This window comes from Crotalus tigris, unplaced genomic scaffold, assembly GCF_016545835.1.
Source record: "Crotalus tigris isolate CLP2741 ecotype Arizona unplaced genomic scaffold, ASM1654583v1 scf7180000017536.10889498, whole genome shotgun sequence".
Taxonomy (NCBI): domain Eukaryota; kingdom Metazoa; phylum Chordata; class Lepidosauria; order Squamata; family Viperidae; genus Crotalus; species Crotalus tigris.
The window spans coordinates 3,672,812-3,696,371 of record NW_024096460.1 but is presented as its reverse complement, the minus strand read 5'-3'; the positions used below and the strand labels follow the sequence as shown (position 1 = coordinate 3,696,371).

Here is a 23,560-nt window from a genome sequence, read left to right as displayed (position 1 = left end):
TTCCTTCCTTCCTTCCTCCCTCCCTCCCTCCCTCCCTCCCTCCTTCCCTCCCTCCCTCTGTCTATGTACATACAATGCATGCATGAACAAACCAAGAATAATAAAGACATTCCAAGTTGCTATTAGAGAAGGACATCTGATTAGCATTCTTTTCATGTGGCTGCAGGAAGGAAGAATAAAGACCCCCATGAAAAAAGGAACTGTCTGCAATTTTTGCTAAAATAATTTGTTGAAAACCACAATGCATTTTGGAAGGCAATTGGATCATATTTCAGCCTTGGAGTTGTGACACATGTTGTGACAGCCTGTGGCAGATACGCCAAGAACTTGTTCTATAAATCACATTTTGAGAAAAGGAGGTAGCAGCAGTGGTGGCAGTTGGTGGCTCTTTTTCTTGGCCATTTCTCTTAGATGGGGGTAGCCACTTAACCTCCCATCAGTAGGAGTTAAGGAGAAACGATGTGGCTTGTGAAAATTCCATCTCTTCTTTTCCTTGTTAACTAAGGCTCAGTGCATGTGAAGACCTCCTTAAAAAAATATTTAAAAAATCCTGCGTGATGCAAATGTGGGGATTTAATGGAATGCTGTTTTTATTTAGTTTTCTGGCAGCATTTTTTTCTTTTTTGCCTCCCAGATCAGACCTAAACTGGAAATAATACCAGTTTAAAGAGGAGGAAAGCAAATAAGATGAGAATATTAGCTTTAACATCTCATATGCTTTTTGCTGCAAGCACTTTGACAGATATGAGAGGAATAACATTTTTCCTGATATTTCTTTTTTATGACTAGCAATTTTGTGACTCTCCAACGGGAGAGGTTTTAAGATATTTTTATTGTTCTCTGGAAGGCTAGTTGCATTACAAAATTACAGGCAAGAGGACAGATTGCCTCTCATGGGGGCTTCAGCTTATCATTCTCAGCTTTTCAAAGATGGAACATATTTGGTTTTCAACCACAGATTGCCCTCAAACAAATTGCTGGAGAGATAAAAGGAACACACAATAGGATTGGTTTTACCAGAATGGTCATAATTAGCAATAATTTGTAGCTCAGGGTTGAAATGAGGGGTCCTTGATGGTCTCTGAGCTTGATTGTTTTCTTGCAGACATTTCATTACCCAAATGTAGGCAACACCATCAGCTAGCACTAATGATGTTACCTAGTTTGTGTAAGGAAATGTCTGCAAGAAAATAAGCAAGCTCAGAGAGCAACAAGGACCCTTCATGTTTATAATTGTCTGACAAAATTTTGGAACAAAAGGCTAGATGAATTATCACCCTATGTTGAACATAACTGAAGCGAAGACTAGACTAGACATGTCAAACACAAGGCCCGGGGGCTGGATGCGGCCCGCGAAGTGATTTCATGTGGCCCACGAAGCCATCCTGGAAACAGTGAGGGAACGGCCCCTGCTGCCTTGGCCTTGGCCCAGACTGGCTGGGAGCCAACGTACAATTTTGTGGTGGCCATCTATGCTGAAAAGTGTTCAGTCTTAGCTCCACAAGGCTGTCTGGAAGCAGCGAGAAACCAGCCTCTGCCAAATCGGCCCCACCCCCTGGGTGCATGTTGGGGAAGTGTTATCCTTTGTGAGGAATGAAGAAATGCACCATCGCCTGGAAGTGGCCAGCAAATGGCCCTGGTCTACTTCACCTATCTGGCTTGATGGGCTCTGGAGGAGGGGTTTTGGCAGGCAGCAGGGCGCTCTCTTCATAGCACCAAGAGGTTGAGCTGGGTGGCACGACTCCAAAAAGAAGCGTGATGCCGCCCAGCCCCCAGCCTGCCCAGTTTCGACAAGCAGCGGGATGCTCTCCTCACAGCGCCAAGAACTGATATATGCCTAGTCCCAGCCTGCCCAGTTTCAACAGGGAGCAAGGTGCAAAGCTGACGAGCTTTGCACCGCCCGGCTCAACCTCTCGGCACTGTGAGGAGAATGCCCTTCTGCATGCCGAGACTGGGCAGGCTGGGGGCTGGGCGGCATTGCACAGGTAATGTTGATTCTCATGCTCCTCTCCCAGAGCCCACTAAGCCAGATATGTGAAGTAGGTGAGGGCCATGTGCTGGCTACTTCCAGGTGATGGTGCATTTCTTCATTCCTCACGAAGGGTGGCACCTCCCCAGCTACATTTCTTGCCTGTTTTTCTCCCCCCCTCATCTCAAATATTTTCCCACCACTCTGTACTTAGAAAGGAAGGAAGGAAAGAAGGAAAGAAGGAGAGGGAGGGTCTGAGGGAACTCCTGCCTTAGTCCTGCCCTGCTGCCCTTTCACCATCTCCTTGCCCCCTCCTCCTGGCCTATCTTGGGGGTCTCTCATCCTATTGCTAAGGAAGCTTTGGATACAAGCCAGGTCTATTCCCATGGAGAGGGAATGGGCCTCCCTCTGACTTTGCCCTCGTACCCATCATGAGCAACCTGGCTAAGGAGAGCAAGCATAACAGCAGCAGCCTTGAGGAGGAGGTAAGTGCAGCTAGGCGCCCCCTTGGGGAAGTGGGGCTGGGCTTGGTGCTGCAGGTGTTCGAGGGCCAGGCTGGCCTCTGCTGCCCAGGGCTTTGGCAGCCCACACCACCATCCAGCTCCCCCGCATGGCCTGAGAGGAACAGTGAGGCTCCTCCAGTGAACCATGCCTTGGCACTTGCCCTGGTCCCACCCCTTCTACCAGTGACCCTCAGATCTGTCTCACTCCTGCCCAGGCTCCAATAGACACCCTTGATGCGAACAGTGTAGAGCTGGCCATGCCCACCCAGTAGGCCACACCCACTCCATCCACATCCACCCATTAGGCTACACCCACCCTGGCCACACCCACTTGCCCCCCCAAGGGCAACTGCAATGCTGATGCAGCCCTCAATGAAATTGAGTTTGACACTCCTGGACTAGACCATCTCAGCAAGTATCCTTCCACTGAAAGTTTTACAAGAGCAAGATAAAGCAAAGATTTTTTTTCCCCTGACTTGCTCACTCAATGATATTTTCCATCTCCTAATCCAGGAAAGATCAATAAGTGTTAGTTTAAATAATTAAATGAATGTGTGTCTTTATAAAAAAGTAATAAAATTAATATATGTGAGATTAGATGTGATTTAAGACAGATTTATGATTGCCACCTAAGCCATGAAAACTTGAGAGTTTCAGACAGGATAACTTCATCATTATGTTAGCTGGCCCAAGATCCAAGGTTGTGGGCTTTTCATGCATATATTTTATTAGGTAATAATATCAGTCACATATTGTATATGATATCTGAACAAAGAGATGGAGTTTCTATAGATTGTATTGTTTGATTAGTTTCCTTCACTCTTGAGCCATCAAAGAAGAAAAAAGAACAAAAAAATATTTCTGTATTGCACAAATGGGAGAGGGAGTTGCTATTATTGATTACTTTAAAAATTCTTAATGAAAATCATATACAGGTTGGGATCAGCATAGTATGTAACCTTTTCCTCTCCTTCCTCTTCCTCATAGACATAATGTTATAGTTATCACAAGTGATGATGGTAAGACACTGAGTCCATTGTCAGTTAAAGCCACAATTCATAGCATGTATAATTACCCAAGGAGATAATTTGTGCATGTCCTGGGAGTAATTGCAAAGTAATTTGTAATTGTTTTGAGTCAAGGATCCAGTTTTCAACTGCTGCTGCTGCTATCTTTGTATAAAACAACAAAGACTGGGTTTTGTGTAGGTAATGGCATTATTTGAGATAGAAAAATGGATATTGGGTCACTATTCCAGCTGGGAACCATTGAGTTAAATCATTAGATCCATGTGACCACATAACAGTCCAGACATTGGAATAAAAGGTGACTGAGCCCCAACATGCTGATTACTTTGTCATATACTTCCACCATTGAAAGGATTCCTTTTGAGGAAAAAACTTGGATCCCTAAAAATAAAATGAGTAACAGTTGTTCAGTGATTGCAGAAAAGAGAAGCCTCCTTCTCGTGTATAACATGTTTGGGCTCTTTGTACCTTCAAGGCATGCAGTGAGTTAACTTTGCATTGTGATACCATTTTCTGAGTTACAAGTCTGTGCCTCTTTGTATGAATGCCACCCACACAAAAGGGGAACGATGTCAAGCTGCAACTTGCAGAATGTAGTAAGACACACCTATGCAATCACTGCTTTGCCTACTCTAGCAAACTCTCATGTTCCTGAAGTCTCTGCATGAACTGAATGAATATAGGCCAGGTATTATTGAAGCTTCGTTCTTTTTCAAATTGTACTTATATGGGCTTTTCTTTTTTTCTTTTTTACTGCTGGATATATGGGAATACTGGTAGGGTATTTTAATCAATGAATTCTCTCTCTGTTCTTTGAATGGATGGAGTGGAAAAAGGACTCACATGATTATTAGGAACAACACGGCTATTGGCAAAGGTTGGACTGGCTGGTGCCTTTCTGTTTGGATTTGGTTGTTTTCAAGGCAAAACACTGCTACATTTTGTTTTGTGCTTAGTTTTATTCACAAGGATGTGGGAAGTGCAAGGATCATGTGAATTTCTTAGTAAGCTGTTGCTTGGGTAAGATACAGAGGAAAAATTGTCTGTAGCTGACAGAACACTTTAGATGTGAGACTATGAACAAAGCATCGCCTAATTTTCATCCTAGCTTGCTTTGTGCTTGGTTTAAAAATGTCTCTTCTGTAAAATGTGTCTGTGTGTGTGTGTGGGGGGGAACAAACAGTGATGGTATCATCAGATCTAGATGAAAAGGTCTATAAAGTGAAACAAGACACCAATAGTGGCGAACATTCCCTCTTTCCCAGTTAAAAGCAAAGTCATGTTATTTATAATATTTAAGGGGAAAAAAATCTTCAATATGTATACAACAACAAGAAAATATATCTGATTGCATATACAAATACATGTTTGTATTTGTATGTGTGAGCACATTTATTTTTCAGTTCTACTCTTTGCTATTGAATCAGATATTTCAGCATTAACTATGGTACCACTAAATTTGGGTAAGATAAATAAGCATCCATGCATATTTTTATGACCATGCATTTTCTGGTATACAGTTTTTCACAGAACTCTTTATCTGAGTTTTATGTTGTTTATACTACACAGGAGTGCAACTACATTGTATGTTTTAAACATTTGTTAGGTCTAGTTTAATTGTTAGCATTTTTGGTTAGCAGAAGAAGTATCTTTATCTGAGATCTGCAACATATTCAAGTTGACTACTATAATAAATCTGAAGCAGTGTAAATGTAATCTATATAATTCATATTGTGGTTTAATCTAGGGCTGATCATGCAATGAGAGGGATTAGAAAGCATTTTTAAAATTAAATCAAACTTGATGTCCTGGTAAAGGCACCAGGATGTCTTTGCTAGCCCTTTCTGAAAAGAATTTAAATAGCTTTGCTTAATGTTTATCTTTAAAACCTTGTGCATTAGCAGACCTAAGATTAGCCCTTGAAGGAATACCTGCTTTTGTATCTACCTGCCTGCCATATTCTTTTTCAGAGACTCTCCTAGTTGCAATTTGATATAAAATCCACATAACTGCCTGGAGAAAGACAAGCTTTTCATCTGCAGAATCCTGACCACAGACACCAATGGTACCAAGATTCTTTCAACACCACACACACACATTTTTATCCTCCTAAGCAAGTTTATGTAATGCTCTAACATGCTTTTATTTATTTTATTTATTTATCAAATGTAGGTACCGCCCATCTCTCAGATGTTAGCCTCAGATATGTTCAGGACTGTAGAGTTAAGCCAGTTCTTTAAACTGAAAATGTAAATGCACAAATAGTTAATGCAGCTGGGGCAGAACTGCTGTTGTGTGCTCTGCCCATCTAGTCGCAACCTGAACATAGAAAGGTACTTTGTAAAGCAGTTGTGCTAAATTTCTGCTTGCATACTTTTATTTATTTATTTGAAATATTTTATTAATAGGAATTGAAGAGTGGGTTATAAATGGAAGAAATACACCCAGGTAGCCCTACAACAGTTCATTTAGTGACCATTTGAAGTAACAACGGCACTGAATAAAGTGACTTACGACCATGTTTCACAGCTCAACCTTTATAGCCTCCCCATGATCATGTGATCAAAATTCGGATGCTTGGCAACTGTTCATATTTATGAACATTATTGTGTACCAAAGTCATGTGACCACCTTTTTGCTATCTTCTGACAAGCAAAATTGATGGCGAAGCCAAATTCACTTAACAACCACATTACTAACTTAACAACTGCAGTGATTCACTTAACAAATGTGGCAAGAAATTTCATAAAATGGGACAAAACTCACTTAACAAATTTCTTAGCGACACAAATTTTGGGCTGAATTGCGGTCATAAGTCAAGGACTATGTGTAGTTATAATTAATAATAGGAAAACCTATCTTCATGCTGTACTTCTTCAGTGCATTGTTCCCCCTCAGGAAATGCCCATCTTATTTTCATGAACATGCGGTCCAATACAATTTCAGATAAATTACTGAGGGGACCATCAGATCTGGAGTGATTTTTTGTGTATGGGCAAGAAGGAAGCAAACAGTCAGTGTTCAGAAAAGGTCTCATAGATCAATTTCCCCAAGGGCAATGGAATAAGCAAACAAACATGGAAGGGACTTATCTGATTATGTATTGAATTATATAGTCAGCCACCTCAACTTTGTGACTTTAGGCCATTCGCCATACATGCATACATACATACAAACATCCATCCATACATACCGTATATGCCGGCGTATTAGGCGACCTGGCGTATAAGACGACCCCGTCTTTATAACCGGGCCGCATTCCTAGAACGTTGTCTTATACGCCGGAAACTACCAGTATTTCCGGCGTATAAGACGACCCCCATCTTTGGCGCCGATTTCAGCGCTGGCGGAAGTCGTCTTATACGCCGGCATTTACGGTACATGATATCATTCAAGGAAAGAAAAGTCCCTTACTTGAGATCGTCAGTGTTGAACGGGGAGGGCAGGCCATCTGTGATCCATGGACTTGAGATTGTCCATCTTTGACCTGAAAGCTTTGAAATCATCTGTTCAAAGGGTTCAGGGAAACAAAGGTTGCTTGTTTACAGGAATATTTTTAAAATGCTCACAACTTAGGACTCACTAAGCTGAATGTAACCATTAACAATGTACAATGTTTTGATTTCTGCTTTTAAAGTATAGGCTCTTGCTGTAGGCTGCCTTCCATGGAAGGGCTTTCATTTTTAATCTATGGGGCGTGCGTTTTCTTCCTATCTCTCATCATCCCTTGAAATTGGAGAAAAATTGTTTCTTGGGAAACTCCTCCCTCCTCTGCCTTATGAAATGATGCCAGCAGAAGAGAGTAATTTGCTACTTCTGCTGCTGCTGCTGTTGACAGGGGAATGAGAACTTCTGTCTATATTAGGAGCTACTTCCTGGGCATAACAATCAATGTCTCTTTAGGAACATAGATATGAGATTAGCAGAACACTTAGGGATAAGACCTGGACAGAAAACTAATTTTATTGCAGGTACCAAGGAAACTGAATTACAACAAAGATCCACTTTCAATTACAGGGAAGATCTACTAGTCCAAGAATCCAGTTTTCTGTTTACATAAGATCCAATATTTAAGTATTGAATTTCTTACTCCTACCCTTTTGTTGCAATGAAGTAGCTGCCACCATTTTTCATTGGGACATGAAGATGATATCCAGCTTAACTTTTATAAAATATTGTGGGTTTTTTTAATCATCCCTGTTCCCTCATATACAGGCAGTCCTCAATTTATGACCACAACTGAGCCCAAAATTTCTGTGGCTAAGTTAAACATTTGTTAAATGAGTTTTGCCCCATTTTATGACTTTTCCTGCCATGGGTGTTAAGTGGATCACTGGAGTTGGTAAGTTACCAACACGGTTGTGAAGTGAATCTGGTTTTTCCTATTGACTCTGCTTGTAAGATGGTCACAAAAGTGATCACATGACCTGGGGACATTGCAACTGTGATAAATGCCAAGCATCTGAATTTTGACCATGTGACCATGGGGATGCTGCAATGGTCATAAGTGTGAAAAATGGTCAAAAGTCACTTTTTTCAGTGATGTTATAATTTTGAACACTCATTAAATGAACAGTTGTAAATCAAGGATTATCTCTACCAGCCTGTCAGCTCCAGTCTTCTGACTTTTAGCATTTTTTGTGTGGAAATAGCATTTTGGCTGATTGTTGACAAAACTTTCACACCTGAGCAAAACCTACAGGCTTCAATCTGATGACTGAGGCAACATTTGGTGAAAACGTGTCATGCATTGTTTCTTCAAGGACTACCTGGGCATTGATTGTTTCTTTATTTTAAAGTGGAATTTGTGGCCCTAAAAGGCAGAAGGATTTATTTTATTGTGATCGTATTTTCTTACTGGGGAAATGTCATATATTTAAGCATTTGATAAACACCATGATAATATTATTTACAAATAAATATCCCATGGCACATATGTATGATCCACATCTGGGGAACCACTAAAGAATCCTGTCTAGAGATGACTCTGGGCGGTTTACAAACATTATAACTAGTACACATTAAAATTATAAAGCAAAAAATAACAACAGTAATAAATACTGTTAAAAAAATTATTTCCAGAGATGGATAGTCTGGTGAAGAAAACATTTGTTTGAGATATCAGTGTTACATATTGAACTTTGGTTTGTAACCAAAGCTGATCTTACAGTTGGGCAGATGAGACAGCCTAAAAAATGGAAGCTAAGCAGTTGAGAAGTATCAGTAAGAGTCTTGCTTGTGGTTACTTGTCAAGGGAATTAATGTTGGGAAGCCAAATATTGCATCTTATGCACTCTACAGCAAGAAACATGTCCACTGTCTATAGATTTTTTGTGCTCTTATAAATTCTGTGACATTGCACTTATATTCCAAAAAGCCAGCACTGCTAGATTCAGAAAAGCATGAAGTCCATTTCTAGAAGCCATAGTTAACTAAGGGAAGTTTACAATTTTTGACAGCTTTAGTTAATATTTTCATACCCACAGCTGATATAAAGTTTGGAAAAACTATTTCCTATGGTTGTGACTCTATTCGTGATCAAAGAGATTTTCTAAGAAATACTAGCATATGCTATACTTTATAAGTTTATCAATGACAATGCTGCCTGAGAATCTATAAAGCTATAAATTTCAAATTTAATTGGACTCTGTGAGAATCTTACATGAATATTTTACCCTAAAGGTAATGGCTTTTTAAAAATACATAACCTTTTGCATTTTTGGTATCATTTATAGGGTACAACTTCTACATTCTTTCTCTCCTGTTTGTTTGTTGGGGGTCTTAAAGTTGTTTACTCTTAATACAACAGTTAATTCTCATTATTGATGTAATTTAATAAAATACTAAGTCCATTAGAGTCTTGTTAAATGATACAGATTCTTCAAAGGACAGCCAACTATCATTCGCTTCTGGAATATTCCAGAAGTTTTATAAATTAGCTGAGGAACAGGAGAAGTTAATCAGTTAGAAAGCCTATATAACATAAGACAAAAAAAAAATTGCTGGTTGCATTTTTTTAATGCCACATAAAACTATAGGTGATACGCTGCCTGAAGAACTAAATAGTAGGTATTTTTATTTAAAATAATTGTGGAATGCTGTGAATGGGAAAAGCTGATGAAAGCAGGGGTGAGGAGGGAGATCTTTTTCTTCTCCTGGAGGACTCTGAAAGCACAGAGAAGATAGAGAGTAAAATGATTTTGGACTTTAGATGTTGCATAAACCCTTTGGAAAAAAATTACATGGCAAGAGTAGGCCTTGTTTATCTGCTGGAGTGTTTAAGATGTGCCTATTTCTATGTTCTGTCTTTCAATCTGTAAAGAAGCGTTAATATCACAAAACTTTAAGTAGCCTCTGGGGATTGTACTGCAAAGTCATTGATGTTACACATCAAGAAGATCTTACCATTCTAAGTGCTAGCGGGAACATAATTCTATTCTGAACCTACAATAGAACAAAATAATTTTGTGCAGGCTTGTATCTCCAAACAATTAGCAATATAGTTTTTTTTCTCTGATGGGATTGCTTGCACTGTTGCAGAAGGTAAAGGATTTGTCTGTCAATTTTTCCAATTATGCATGATATTTTTATGTCAGGGCAGCTAGTTAAGTGGTCAGACCACCTTACTGTTTTTAAAAGTTATTTTGAGAACTAAAATTAACTTATTTTCTTAAATTAAAAATGTACAGACAATTTTTCACAAGCCCATCAGCAACCAGTTAGTATACATCTGGACGAGGGTGGTCCTATGTTTGGTTTTCAATGCATTATGCATACTCCAAAATGTTAAAGAATTAGAATCTGTAGAATAACACTTTAAGTAAAGTTTATGTACTGTTCAAGCATGCAAACTGACTTACAGCTCGGCTTTATCGCCATAAACATACCTCTATTTATATTATAGAGGGACATTTTAACAAGTGAAAATGAAGTGAAGGCTTTCCACAAGTTGGTTAGAAGTGTTAGAATAACCTTTATTAGAGTAAAAAAAGAACTGTGTATATGTCTTTCTCTCTGTGTTAAAATGTGCTGATGAGTAGATCTTTTTGGCTTTCTTATAAAGAAGAATCCCTGAGAAATTATTTATTTTACTTGTAGAAAATATGGCATAGTTTAATTCCACTGTAGGATTGGCTTCACTCCAAAAGCAAGCAGGATGTGGGTTTTATAAGTCTTTTAAAGGAGAGCCTACTGTTTAGAATGGATTTGGATTTCAACTTTATGTTATCATTTGCTAGTGTTTGTTTATGAAATATACTATCTGAATTTCCGTGGTGGGATCTGGAGGCACTATAATTTCAGTTCAGCCTAAACATAAAGTTCAGCCTAAAGAAAAGATTGCAGAACTCTGGCATATTTTGAATAGAGAGAATAATATAGTCAGCTGCTTTGGTTACTGCTTTGGATTAGTATGTTGTATGAAGCCAGCTATTGAAGATTTAGCAATTGAGGCACTTGGCTGAATCAAGGTGTAGCTAAATATAATGTGGGCTCATGAGCCTGAATTTGGAATGCAGCTGTAAGATTGCAGTGGTCAAACCTTTCACTGGTAAGTTTCACCCAGATTGCTATCCTGATTTGTCATGAGATATATTTCCTTCTTGCAACAGATCAATGGAAGAGCAATTTGACTTAATTCATGACTTACTTTTGGAACAACATTCTGATTTAGGATATATTTCTGAAACTTGTGCCATTTAACACAAAAGTGTCTTCCAGGTTATGCATTGATGGATCAGCAGAGAGTCAAGGTTGCCTATAATTATTTTCTCAGCCTTCTATAGACCTGACCAAGTGTCTGCATTTCTGGTTATCAATCCAAGATGAAACAAGGAGTCTATGAACGTACTGTTCAATCTGCCTAAACTGATGGGAATCAATCTCTGGAAAAACTTATGGAAAATGATTATATAGAATCTAGCCAGTTTTGAAATGGCAGCTGTTCAGTTCATTGGAATCTTTTGGATACAAGCATTGAGATAATAGGTGTTGTTTTGATGGAATGAGGATTGGCAGAACTGTCTGAGCTAATTCTGCTCATTCCTGACTGACAGGACTCAGAAAAAAGTTACTTACACTGCTGATTTCCCCTCTGTAATTTTTAATGCTCCATGTTGATCTTATGTAATATTTCTGTACAAAACTGTTCAGTGAAGCTGACCAACATTTGAGACTAGGTCATAAGGGGAAAAAAGCAATTGGGAAGAGCTGTAATTTGGAGATTAGTTAGCAATAAAACTAATTAGTTTAGCAGCCTTTTTTTCCTGACCATGTTATGTGATTAAAAAGACCTTCATGAAAAAGAAATCCATAAATTATCCAATTAATTAAATACTTAAGATTTAGCTTTTCTCTAAATTTCCCAGCAATGTAGCTAAAAGTTATCTTGGTTAGAAGAGAGTGATGGTTCCAGAATGCTGTATAAAGGAGTCACTGCTGTAGTTTGGAGACAGATTCATTTCTTGCTATCAAATTCTTGCAATTAGATAATAGATTTGAATAAATTGCAGCCTCATACTCTCTCCATTCTTTCTTCACCTGATGAAAGATAAGAAAGGACCACTGTTCCAACTAGAGAGAGGAGAGGAGAGGAGAGGAGAAAGGAAAGGAAAGGAAAGGCTGTCCTCAAGACAAGCTCAATTCCTGATTAGAAGAATCCTGCACTGTAATTTTCCTGACAACACTATGGAAATGGCTAACTAGTGCATTTTGCAAGGTGCTTTTTGATTTTTTCAGACCGGCCTACAGAATTAGACTTTCATAGCAGTCTTCCACCTGTCTGCTAATTATGCCCAGTCCTATGTTACTTCAGAACCCAGAAAGTTTAGAACACCATCCATCTGACTCTTTTTCCATTTTTGCCCAACAAAATGTTTTTGTCCAGCGATGAGTTTTGCATACCAATCAGTGATGTTCTTTTATTTGGATTGGTTTGTATTTGGGTTGGTTTGCATTTTTTTTCCTCACCAAAAGTGTTAAGATTATCAATCATTGGTTGACAGTTACCTCCATGAATTTATGTCCCCCACTGTAACCATTAAGATATTAAATAACTGATTATATTGTCTGCGGTGGACAACAATTTTTTCATGCTGAAATTTCAATGGTCAAAAAGGAAGAAGAGTCCCACCACCTTTGAAAAAGTGCAAAGGTTATAGCCAGCTAGCATATTATTTTTTTTTAGTAGTTACCTTTCTAACTGACTGGGCAATAAAGAAAACAACAAACAAGATGGGACTTGTACTTTCAGATTTTTAAGGGTAAAATGGATGTTTTAAATCTTGGTGCAAAACCTCGGACACCCATTAAAACAGCTGAACCCTCTAAAACCCTGGCTGCTCTTTAGAGTGCACTTTTTTAAAATGCTGTGCAAACTTGGTGTGGCTCTTGAGTCAACGGAAGTTGCATTCCTCTGCTATAGTGCAATGTATAGGTAAGCACACCTTGTACTGCAAGCAGAATTTGTGCAATTGTAGAGATGTGTCATTGTAGAGGTTATGAAGATGTGTCATTTCCCCCTTTTGAAAAAAAATTTTTTTCAACTTGTCGTCGCTTTTGATTGAAAGGCATATTAGAGTACTGGTCTTGTATGCCAACCGTAGTTAATTTTCCAAGGCACATCTTGCAAATAAAGTTGAAGAAAACATGCAATTAATTTCCATATTTTGTTTGTCTTTCCTCACTTGAAAACTTGGGATAGTCTAATAAGCATTCCTTCCTTTTCATCTCTTCTGGTGAAACAGACAACCCTGTGGCATTCAGTGTGTGGGTGGGGTAGGAGGCAGGGTTTGAGTTCGCTTGAGCCAAGACGTGGCTTATTTAGTTGGCTAAACAATGTGAGACAATTAAAGTCATTTAGTATCCTATATGTAAGCTTGCCCTTCATTTTGCATCCTGAAACACCATTATTGTGGACATATTGAATCAATGTTGTATTCACACTGGGAACATAATTCAATGTTTTAAATAATCATAATAGTTTAAGTTCTATCTTTCTCATTTACTCTGTGAAAGAGTTCTGCCCATCACCTCCCATGCTGAACACAGATTTCTGAATAAGAAAATTTACTTGCAAGTACCAGTCGGTATGCAAGGCCTCCATGCAATCCAGATGCTGGCAATATTATATACAGTATTGCCAAGATTATATGAGACCCCCAACAAATGAGCAGTAGGGGAGATGACGTTTTGCAAGGTTGTGGACCTGCTTCTGGAAATTTGTATGACTATTTTAATGTGATTTCTTGCATCCATCTAATTTCAGTCTGAACTAGCAGGTGGGAAAAATGTGATACTGCAAGTGATATTGATCTCCAGTTCTCATAAACCAGCATGGCCAATTATAAGGGCTAAAGGGATTTGTTGCCCCCCAAAATTTAGAAGCCTACACGTTCCTAAACCATTGTTTTGCCTATCTTCTTAAGTTGCCATTCTCATTTCTATGCCATCAGAATCAAAGTGTAAGAATGAAAGTGTAAAATAAAGTTCAAATAAAAACCTCTATGAAAATTAAAACACAGGCACCCCCCTATAGTGCCAGCCCACATAAGCAATCTCAGATGTCAAATCCTATTGTAGCAACTCTTATCATTATTCCCTTCTTAACTGAAACTGCAGTTGTTCCTGATCTGACCTCAAATAAGAGATGGAAGAGTGTTCCATGGGTTGGGAGCCACTACCAAAAAAATCGCCTGTCCCATGGAAGCTGACCTCACTTCACAGGGAATGAAAACCAGCAACGTTCTGACTCAGGATGAGAGTATAGGATAGATTAATTCAAACTAGAGAAAATGGTCCTTAAAATACATAGGAGCCAAGCATATAAGGCTTTAAAGGTAAAAAATAATATTCTGAACTGTAGCCAGAAGCCTAAAGTATTGCTGGTGCTTATTTTTAGCATCCCTCTGCTGTATCGGGTGCCTTCAGACCAAGCCTTGAAACACTTGAAACACAACATCTGTCACCCTTCACCATAGAAGCTCAATGGGTGATTTTGGTTCCATCACTCTTTTTCAGCCCAACATCTCTAAGAGTACTGTGAGGTAAATTGGAGGCAATCATATGTATTGCCTTGAGCACTTGAATGAAAGAAGGAACACGCTAGCTGCACCTAACACTGATGAATGAAACCTCATTTTATAATGCAAATTGATTCTCCACAACATGCTATGGAATAGTTTTATACTTTCAAGTTCTGTTTGTTACTTCAATTTTACATCTACACATGCATGTACACACAAAATCATTAAGTGTATTTCATCATTATTTGCTTTATTTAAAAGTTTGTATATAAAAATTAATGAAGTGATTCTAGGAATAATAAACATCTGTGAGGTAAATAATGGTGAATGTCAATGTGAGGAAATATGTTTTTCACCATTTATTGGGTTTACGCATACTATATTTAGTTTGCAAGCCAAAATCACTGAGGTTTCACATTAAGCCAAACCATACAAGCCATATTATAGCTACCCATGATGTGTAAATTCAGTCAGCAAAATCAAGCTATTCTTTACAAATAATGTTGTCCCCAAAATGTACCATATCTTTACCCATACTGGAACATCGATATAATTCTTACTTGTGAAAATCTCTGTACCACAATAGGAATCCGAAATACTTCTCTTTCTTTCTTTCTTTCTTTCTTTCTTTCTTTCTTTCTTTCTTTCTTTCTTTCTTTCTTTCTTTCTTTCTTTTTTCTTTTTTCTTTTTTCTCTTTCTTTCTTTTTCTTTTTCCTTCCTTCCTTCCTTCCTTCCTTCTTCAACCCAATTAAAATAGGCAACAAATTATTGGTGTTTTGGGTATAAAAGAGCAATGGGACAAAAGAAAACACTTTCCTTATTGGATCACCAGCACTTTGCAATCAGGACATGCTCATTTCTAATAAATCTCAGTATTTTCTTTGTCTATTTTCCACAGTTAAGAAAGTATCAACAATCCATAGCAAACATGTTCTCTGTTGTAACTCAGATTATTCTTTTATGCCAGAAGTCCCCAATCCCCGATCCGTGAACCAGTACCAGGCCACGGCATGCCAGCCACAGGGACGCACAAACAAGCAAAGGTCCATCTATGAGATGCAGGCAGCACACAAAACCACACCATCTCCAGTCTGCAGAAAAACCTCTCTCCACATAACTGGTTTCTGGTACCCAAAAGTTGGGGACCTCTGTTTTATGCCATTTATGCCAACACCCTAAAAATTATAGTACCAGCATAAAATCTGATAAACCTTGCTTACTCCTAACAAGGACATATTATTAGATTGAAGAATTGACAAATAGTCAATTTACTACTATTTTTTGAATGATCTAATAGTATATACCATCCTAAAGCCAAATAAGACACAATATTTGAGATCCATTATAGATACAATATGTGGAATTTGCAAAGAGCTGTTGATGCATATAGTCTATGTTAATGCTGCATGTGTCTTTATGGGTGTGCATGTTTGTGTGTGGGTAAATTAAAAACAACTGCAGAAGCCTTAGCATTAATTGAGATTGTTGCACTGAATGGAAGGAGTTTAACACTTTTTTCAATGTCATTCAATTTAATTTCCCTAAATTTGCAAAGGTCTCACATGCTCTGTGGTAAAAATTACATAAAAGAATCAGTATATATATATATATATATATATATATATATAGGTCTTTGGTTGTTCGGGTTTTCTCCCGCGTGAGAAAACCCGAAACAAACCAAAGACCTATATACAAATACCCGCGGGAAAACCTCAGAAAACAAAATATATCTATATATATATATATAATAATATAATATAACTATATAAATATATATATATGATAGGAAATAAAATGATCACCAGGGTGATAAAAACTATAAAATTTATTAAAAAGCGCCTAGCTTTCGCCGTCACCTGCCGGCATCCTCAGGCTAGTGCGCCAGGGAGTGAGAGAGTCATTTTTATAGGTGTAGTGAAGTCTGCGCACGACTCCTCGACCTCGTCATCGGGCCTGAATAGAGTGACTGCGCACGGCTGGTCTGTTCCTTTCTATTCATTTCAACCGCACGTTCATCTTCCTCCATCCTTCTTTCCCTCAGTCTTGGGGTGGATGGGCAAATGTCTTTATGATTGCAACAGTCTCTATGTTTTAACTCTTTTCCCTCGGGGGTAGATGGTAATACACATTTCATGTTTATTTTACAGTCCTCCTTCGTTCCGTTGTTCTTCCTATGGCAAGTTTTTTGTTGAATTTTGGTATTTTTACTTCTTATATGGGTGTCATCTAAATGATTTTGTGGGTCGGTCCTTTCGGGGTGATTGTGATTCATTAGCGGTTTGGAGCTGGAGGGGGGAGGTCGTTCGAATGTGGGGGGGCAGCGGTTTTTCGATCGTCCCTACATGTGGCCGCTTTGCGCGCGCCGCACCATATTCGGGCAACCCGGAGAGGGCGGCGGCAGGGCCATGCTTTCTCTCTTCCCCCTGGGGTAGATACCATCCAGGTGATCCCACATGCCCCTCCCAGGTAGATGTGGTTCGTCGGCGATCCGGAGCTAGGGGGTAAGCCGTTCGGTCGTGGGCAGAGGGGGGCGGTGGCTCCCCGATCGTCGTTACACTCAGTCGTCTGGCATGTCTCCTGCTGCGGGTGATCGGTCCGGGGGGGGTAGCGATGAAATCACGATCCGTTCGGTCCTTGCAGCGTCCTTCCTCGGCTTGTCTCCTCCCTCCTGCGTCGTCGGTGGCTGCACGGATCCTCCGGCGCTCTCCGAGATGCGCAAGCAGGGGGGAAGACGGCTTGATCTCCTGAGTTCTTTCTCCTTCCTGCAGTTCCCTCTCCCCTAAATCGGTCCTCCTGATCTGACGGGGGGATCTCTCTTTTCTTTCCGGGATGGCTAACACATTTCCTTCCATATGCGGGTGGATTGCCATATCCAAAGGTCTCCCCCCTCTTCCAACCCATCCACCCCAAGACTGAGGGAAAGAAGGATGGAGGAAGATGAACGTGCGGTTGAAATGAATAGAAAGGAACAGACCAGCCGTGCGCAGTCACTCTATTCAGGCCCGATGACGAGGTCGAGGAGTCGTGCGCAGACTTCACTACACCTATAAAAATGACTCTCTCACTCCCTGGCGCACTAGCCCTGAGGATGCCGGCAGGTGACGGCGAAAGCTAGGCGCTTTTTAATAAATTTTATAGTTTTTATCACCCTGGTGATCATTTTATTTCCTATCATGAACATTCCCAGGGTTCATGTTTTTAGTTTTCTTAAACGCGAATATATATATATATATATATATATATATATATCTCCAAACAAAAGCTTAGAGAGAATTTTCCTCTAGTCAGACAATTGCATGAGAATTTTTTAAAAAAAAATCCTGCCAAGTTTTATTACTGTCTCTCAGCCTTCATCTGAGGTTATGAAGCATTCTTCATTACCAAACCAAAAGTAAATGAAAACCTTGAGCAAAGTATATAAATGATATAAAATGTTTCATTAACATGCTCTAGAGTACAGTAAAGATAACAAATTTTGAATTTTTCTCAGCCCTTTGAAAAAGCCAGTAAAATAGTTGCATGGTAGAAAAGTTCATAAAATTAGGATACAAGGGATGTTCTGCAGGGTATCAAGCAGTCAAGATTGCAGCTATAGTAAATGATCAATGCTTTGCCCCTTTTATGGGTATTGTGTGTAAAAAGAGGAGGGCTCTGATCATTCTATTGCAGCCTCTATCTTCATTTTTTGGCCTATGTGTTGTACTGAGAGGCTGAGAGCATAACCCCACTTCTGCATCTGTAGCAGAGTATCCTATATACAGTACAAGCAATATGTGCGGCTTAGGTAGTTCCAGCTGTAAGAATCAATTTGTTTACAGATAATGTCAAGGTAACTGCTTCCAATTCTCTGGCTCCTGAGCCTCCTTTCTTAGTAGATCAGTGGTTGTCAACCTTTTTAATGCTGCGACCCCAACCGGTCGTAAGTCGAGGATTACTCAACCGGTCATAAGTCGAGGACTATTCAACTGGTGCAGCACTGTTTGCAGAATGGGACTTTTGGCGGGCTCAGCAGGGCAGAGACAGCCTGGACAATTCCTATTGGCTTTTGAAAGCCAATAGAATTAGACTCTATTCAAGAGAGTCTATTCTATTGGCTTTCAAAAGCCAATAGAATAAAAGGAAGTAGCACAGCTAAGGAAAAGGGGAAAAAAATGGCGGACTGCATTGTTTGGCGACCCCCGTGAAATGGTCGTTCAACCCCAAATGGGGTCCCGACCTACAGGTTGAGAACCACTGTAGTAGATGCTTTTTGAGCTCCCTAAGGCTCTCAACACAATAAATTCATTTATATTGAGGAATAGCATGTATCATGGACTGTGCATCCAAATTTAGATTGTTAGGGAGAAGATTTTATCTGTCCTAGACCCCTATACATGATACTGGGAAAAATATTATTTAGCACCCAGACAGGTCCTCCTTCTTAGCAGATAAGATGAATTAAATACAACATTTATCAAAATACTTTATTGCATATTCCTCATTCCCAGAGCCTTGAGCTCTATAAGGCAAGGACATTCATCTAATGGTTATCTAAATTGCCTGCATCAGATCTGCCCCCACACGCTTGGTAGATGTTTGTTCTGTCTGATTTAGCAATCCCTTTGAAGAATTGGAAGAGGTTATCTATGTTCTCACCAGCAAACACAGGGTGTGCCCCAGTGATGAAGGGTGTGTGACAGCATAGTTGAATTACAGTGGAATTTATCCCAGAGGCCATAATTGCCTTTGTACTCGGTCTGGGTATCAACAAAGAGAATAACTGGAGAAGAATCCAAAAACTTTAATAAGCAGAGAATGAGAACTGGCTAACTTTACCACAACAGTAGCACCATTAGAAACAAGAGTTCTTTAAATTCATTATAAAGACATTTCCTAGAGAACTACAGGGACAGTAGCTCTTCAGCGACAGGATTGCACGCTGCCAAACGTCCTTGTAAACATAAATTGCACATTTGATCTTATCTTGTATAATTGTTGATCTTCATTGTCTTTTTCCTCTTAGCTACCTGAACAGATACAAGGCACAGAAGGCAACGAAATGAATTGCTCAACCAGCGATATTCTGTATAAGGATGTCTAATTGCTGCACAGGTCCATTTGGTCTGTTATGCTGCAGTTCCTACTAGAACTGATCTAATGATAATTCTCTGGTTCAGATATAACATGTAGAAACATTTCCTGGTTTGGGAATAGAACTGGGATGAATCAATCACATGTGATTCCCAAAACTGCAAAGCAAATAATATTGTCGAACTGGCTTTGGAGCGATGGATTTCCCATTACCTGGAATGGAAAAAAAAATCTCTTCATTCCAGTATAGCTTTCCTTGTTATTTCAGTGATACAACCTCTGTAAGGTGAATGCACTAACTTCCTATCTTATGGACACACCTGAGTTTTAAAATTAATTCAGAGGTGCTATCCTGAGATTTTTGAAATATTTCCTTGCCCTTCAGCTGGTTAGTAAATCCTAACAAAGTATGTCTTCTCAAAAGGCTTCTTAGGAAGAAGTGAAAGAGTTCCTAGATTGTACAACTTCCAAACAAACTACAACAGAAAAAGCTTTTGTAATTTCTTTAGTCTCTTTCTAGACAGAAGCCAAGTAGCTATGAGGAAGATACACTAATATGCTGCTTCTTTTAGTAAATCACAGTTCTCAACTATTTAGGCTTACATACTGTACAAATCCTCTTAAAGTAGTGTATTCCTTCACCTAATTTCCAGATTTGCTCTGTTTTCTCTGATGAAGACAAGATCTATGATGCAAAAGCTGTTGGTATCATCTATATACTACTAAAACCTGCTTGTGCATTTGTTTGTAATCTTCAATTGGGCAAAGTTGGAAGGGAAAGATGTTGAACTGAAGCAAGGTAACTCTAATGAGCTAGAGCAGGGGTCTTCAAACTTGGTCCTCTAATGACTTGTGGACTTCAACTCCCAGAATACCTCAGCCAGCATGCCTGGCTGAGGAATTCTGGGAGTTGAAGTCCACAAGCCATAAAATGGCCAAGTTTGAAGACCCCTGAGCTAGAGGATGCCAGGATCCATGATTCCCATGGGAATGGAATTTGGGGATATTATGATTGCCTCAGCACTGCTGTCATACCACCACAGTTAACCATGGTGATGTGATCCTCATTTCCATCATTTTCTGACAACTTCCCAGAAGTCAATGGGGAAGCTGGCAGGAATTGTAAAGTTGATTGTAATTGCTAATGTTCCCTGCAACCTTCTGACTTGCAAAGGATTTGCTTGTGGAAAGCATACAAGAAGAAAGTAATGGGGAAGCTGGCAGGGAAGGTTGCAACTTGCTCTGGTAAATTTCCCCTACCTATGCACCCTCCTGCACCCAGCAGAAGCTGCTTACCTACCTGTTGACTTTGGACTTGCAACTTCCTGCTGGCTTCCACACTGACTTTCTTCCTGCAAGCTTCCCACAAGCAAAGTAAATGGGGAAGTCCAAAGGAAGAGGGGGAGGCAGGAAGTAACAAGGAGAGAAGAATGAAAGAAGGCAGGAGGGAGAGAAAGAAAGAAGATGGAGGGAAAGAGTGGGAGGGAAGGAGGGAAGGGACAAAGGAAGGAAGATTTCAAATCTTCCCTGCCAGCTTCCCACAATAAAACTCACTATGAAAGTCAACAGGAAGTCACTATGCCACTAATTTTTTGCCTGCCCGTGGTTATTTTCTATCTAGGAAAGGAAATATCTCTGAAATGATGACCCAAGAGGTCATGGTTCTCTAGTGATGCTGGCTAGCATTTCACCAGTTTTTTTTTTAATTGAAAATTTTTAAGTTTTACAAAACAATTCCCTTTCCCTAACCCTCCCAACCCTCCCCTACCCTCCCCCGACCTTCCCAGAGCTGAATACAGGCTTAATTAAAAAAAAAATTAAAAAATCTTAAGACACATGTAAACCATAAGCAAATCTAAATACATTAATTAAACAAATTATAAAATAGTTGACAACAATATTTATATATATAAAGAAAAAATACAAGAAGGAAGGAAAAAAGAGACAGAAAAAGAAGAAATCAAACATAACTATATCTTGCCTCAAAATAATATTATTCTCCACTAAAAGCTCTTTCACTTCCCCTCTGATTTGAGATACAGCATTTCCCATTATGTCTTGCATATCTTTTACCGTTACTGCTGGCAAAGGGGGAGAGGGTGGTGGTGTAGCTTTAGGTTGTTGTGCTGGTGAATTGCAGGAGAAGAAGCCACCTTAGGTACTGTAGTTGTTGCTTGCCGCTTTGAAGCCATTTTTAAAAAGAAAAAGTTTTGTTTCTTCTTTCCTCCTTCTTTGAGAAAAAAAAATAAAAAATACAAAAAAATCCCTTAAAAAAATGGCAAAGGAGAGTTTAACAAAAAAAAAAAAATCTTCCCAAAACACAAATCCACCTTGAGGAAAGGTTTAAAAAAAGAACAATCTAGTCCATTACATTCTGTTTCACTCACTTTCCGATTTCCATTTTACTTTCACTCTCACAAAAAAAAAAAGAGAAAAAAGAAGGGAAATAAAAATGAACCTTTCAAACTAAAGTCCAAGTAAAATCCAATAAAAAAATCCTTTATCCAGCTCTGTCCGCTTTTAAAAGTAACTCACCCAGTCTCTTTAAGCGCGGAGGTGGGAGCGGCGTCTTGCTTTGTTCCCGAGGGACAAAGACAGCTGGGAGGCGGAGGCAACCCGAACTCCGAGGGAGCTCTCTTTTCACCCCCCAAAGAAAACTTCCTGGGGGGTCCAAGAGGCTCTACCTCTATTCAGGTGATACTCCCCTCCCCCCCTTTGCCCGGGAGGGAGGTTTTGAGCCGCGGAACAGCTGGTGCCTGCTATTCTCTGCGGTTCTCATGCTTTCCCAGGAGGACGGCTACAAAGTAGCCGCCATCACCGACGCTAAACCACCGGAAGTCGCATTTCACCAGTTTTGATAGTTAAATCTGGCTCTAGGTTCTAGCTCAGCTTACCTTTTTCAATATGCAACCAAGTTGGAAGATCATTTAAAAGCAATTTATTAGAGTATTCTGATACAGTGAGATCTTATGAAAAGTGGGAACCCAGGAAAAAATGGCTTACATTAACTCTTATTGTTAGTACAACAAAGAACTTCAAAGCAAAAGTTGATTGGTTTAGAAATGGTCATCTGTCCAATTACATCATAAGAATTAAAGTATCCAATAGTATGCAAGCATAGCCATAGAAAAGAGCATTGTATTCTGAGTAAAAGAAACATTTGCAGTGGAAAAACATTAAAATGGGTATGGGTTGGATACGTTCTCAGTGCTTCCCAAGGTTGAGCGTGACTATTTGCTTTGTTCATGGAGGTGTGAGAACAGCTAAAAATGAAACGGTTAACTACAGTATAGTATCCAATGCTCTCCTGTCAGTCCTGGTAACTGACAGAGAGGCTTTTTCTGGAAGGTTAAGGCTTATGGCAAATTATTAGCAATACATTTAAAAAAGAACATTTCAAATACAAGAAAACCTATGCTTTTTAGCCAGTGCAACAGAACTACGAAAACCATATTGCTAGTATTGCAAAGTCCGTCCTATATGTGGCCCTCACTAGTTTTAAACTAAGACTAGCTTGCTCTTAAAACTGAGTCCTCTTAAAATGTGACCAGTCTTAAGCCAAGTTGTGGATTGCTTCTAGACATAATTAACTATAATTTAGACTTCTGGCAGCTAAACTGTGAGTAATTGAAATTGAAAACAAAAGCTTTGACATTTTTCCTAGTGGCTGGACTGGGAATAGGAGTGGAAGCAGGGAAATGCCCCAGGACTGAAGAAGGAAATAAAATTTATAAAGATATAAATAAACCACAGCTTATAGCTATGCCAAGCTAGTTAAATGATCTATAATTGTGGCTAAATTCTGAGACTTTCCCAGATTGCTAGGCAATACTTATATAAAAACTTTATTCCATTTACTCCCAATAATATATTACTCATTTCCTGCTGTCATCAATAGTGGGAAAACAAAATTCTGCTTTCCACCAGTCAGTTGTGTGAGAGTAGCTAGCAATGAAAACTGAGATTCC

The 23,560-nt window shown here is 39.3% G+C and overlaps 1 protein-coding gene across 1 annotated transcript in view; it reads left to right on the top strand.

The window, feature by feature from the left end:
* The first annotated feature begins 4,169 nt into the window (after positions 1-4,169).
* FGFR2 (fibroblast growth factor receptor 2) overlaps positions 4,170-23,560 on the top strand; it is a 163,133-nt gene continuing 143,742 nt past the window's right edge. The window contains exon 1 of the mRNA XM_039334289.1: positions 4,170-4,188. The gene's annotated coding sequence lies outside the window, so the exon portion shown is untranslated. The remainder of the gene's footprint in view (positions 4,189-23,560) is intronic.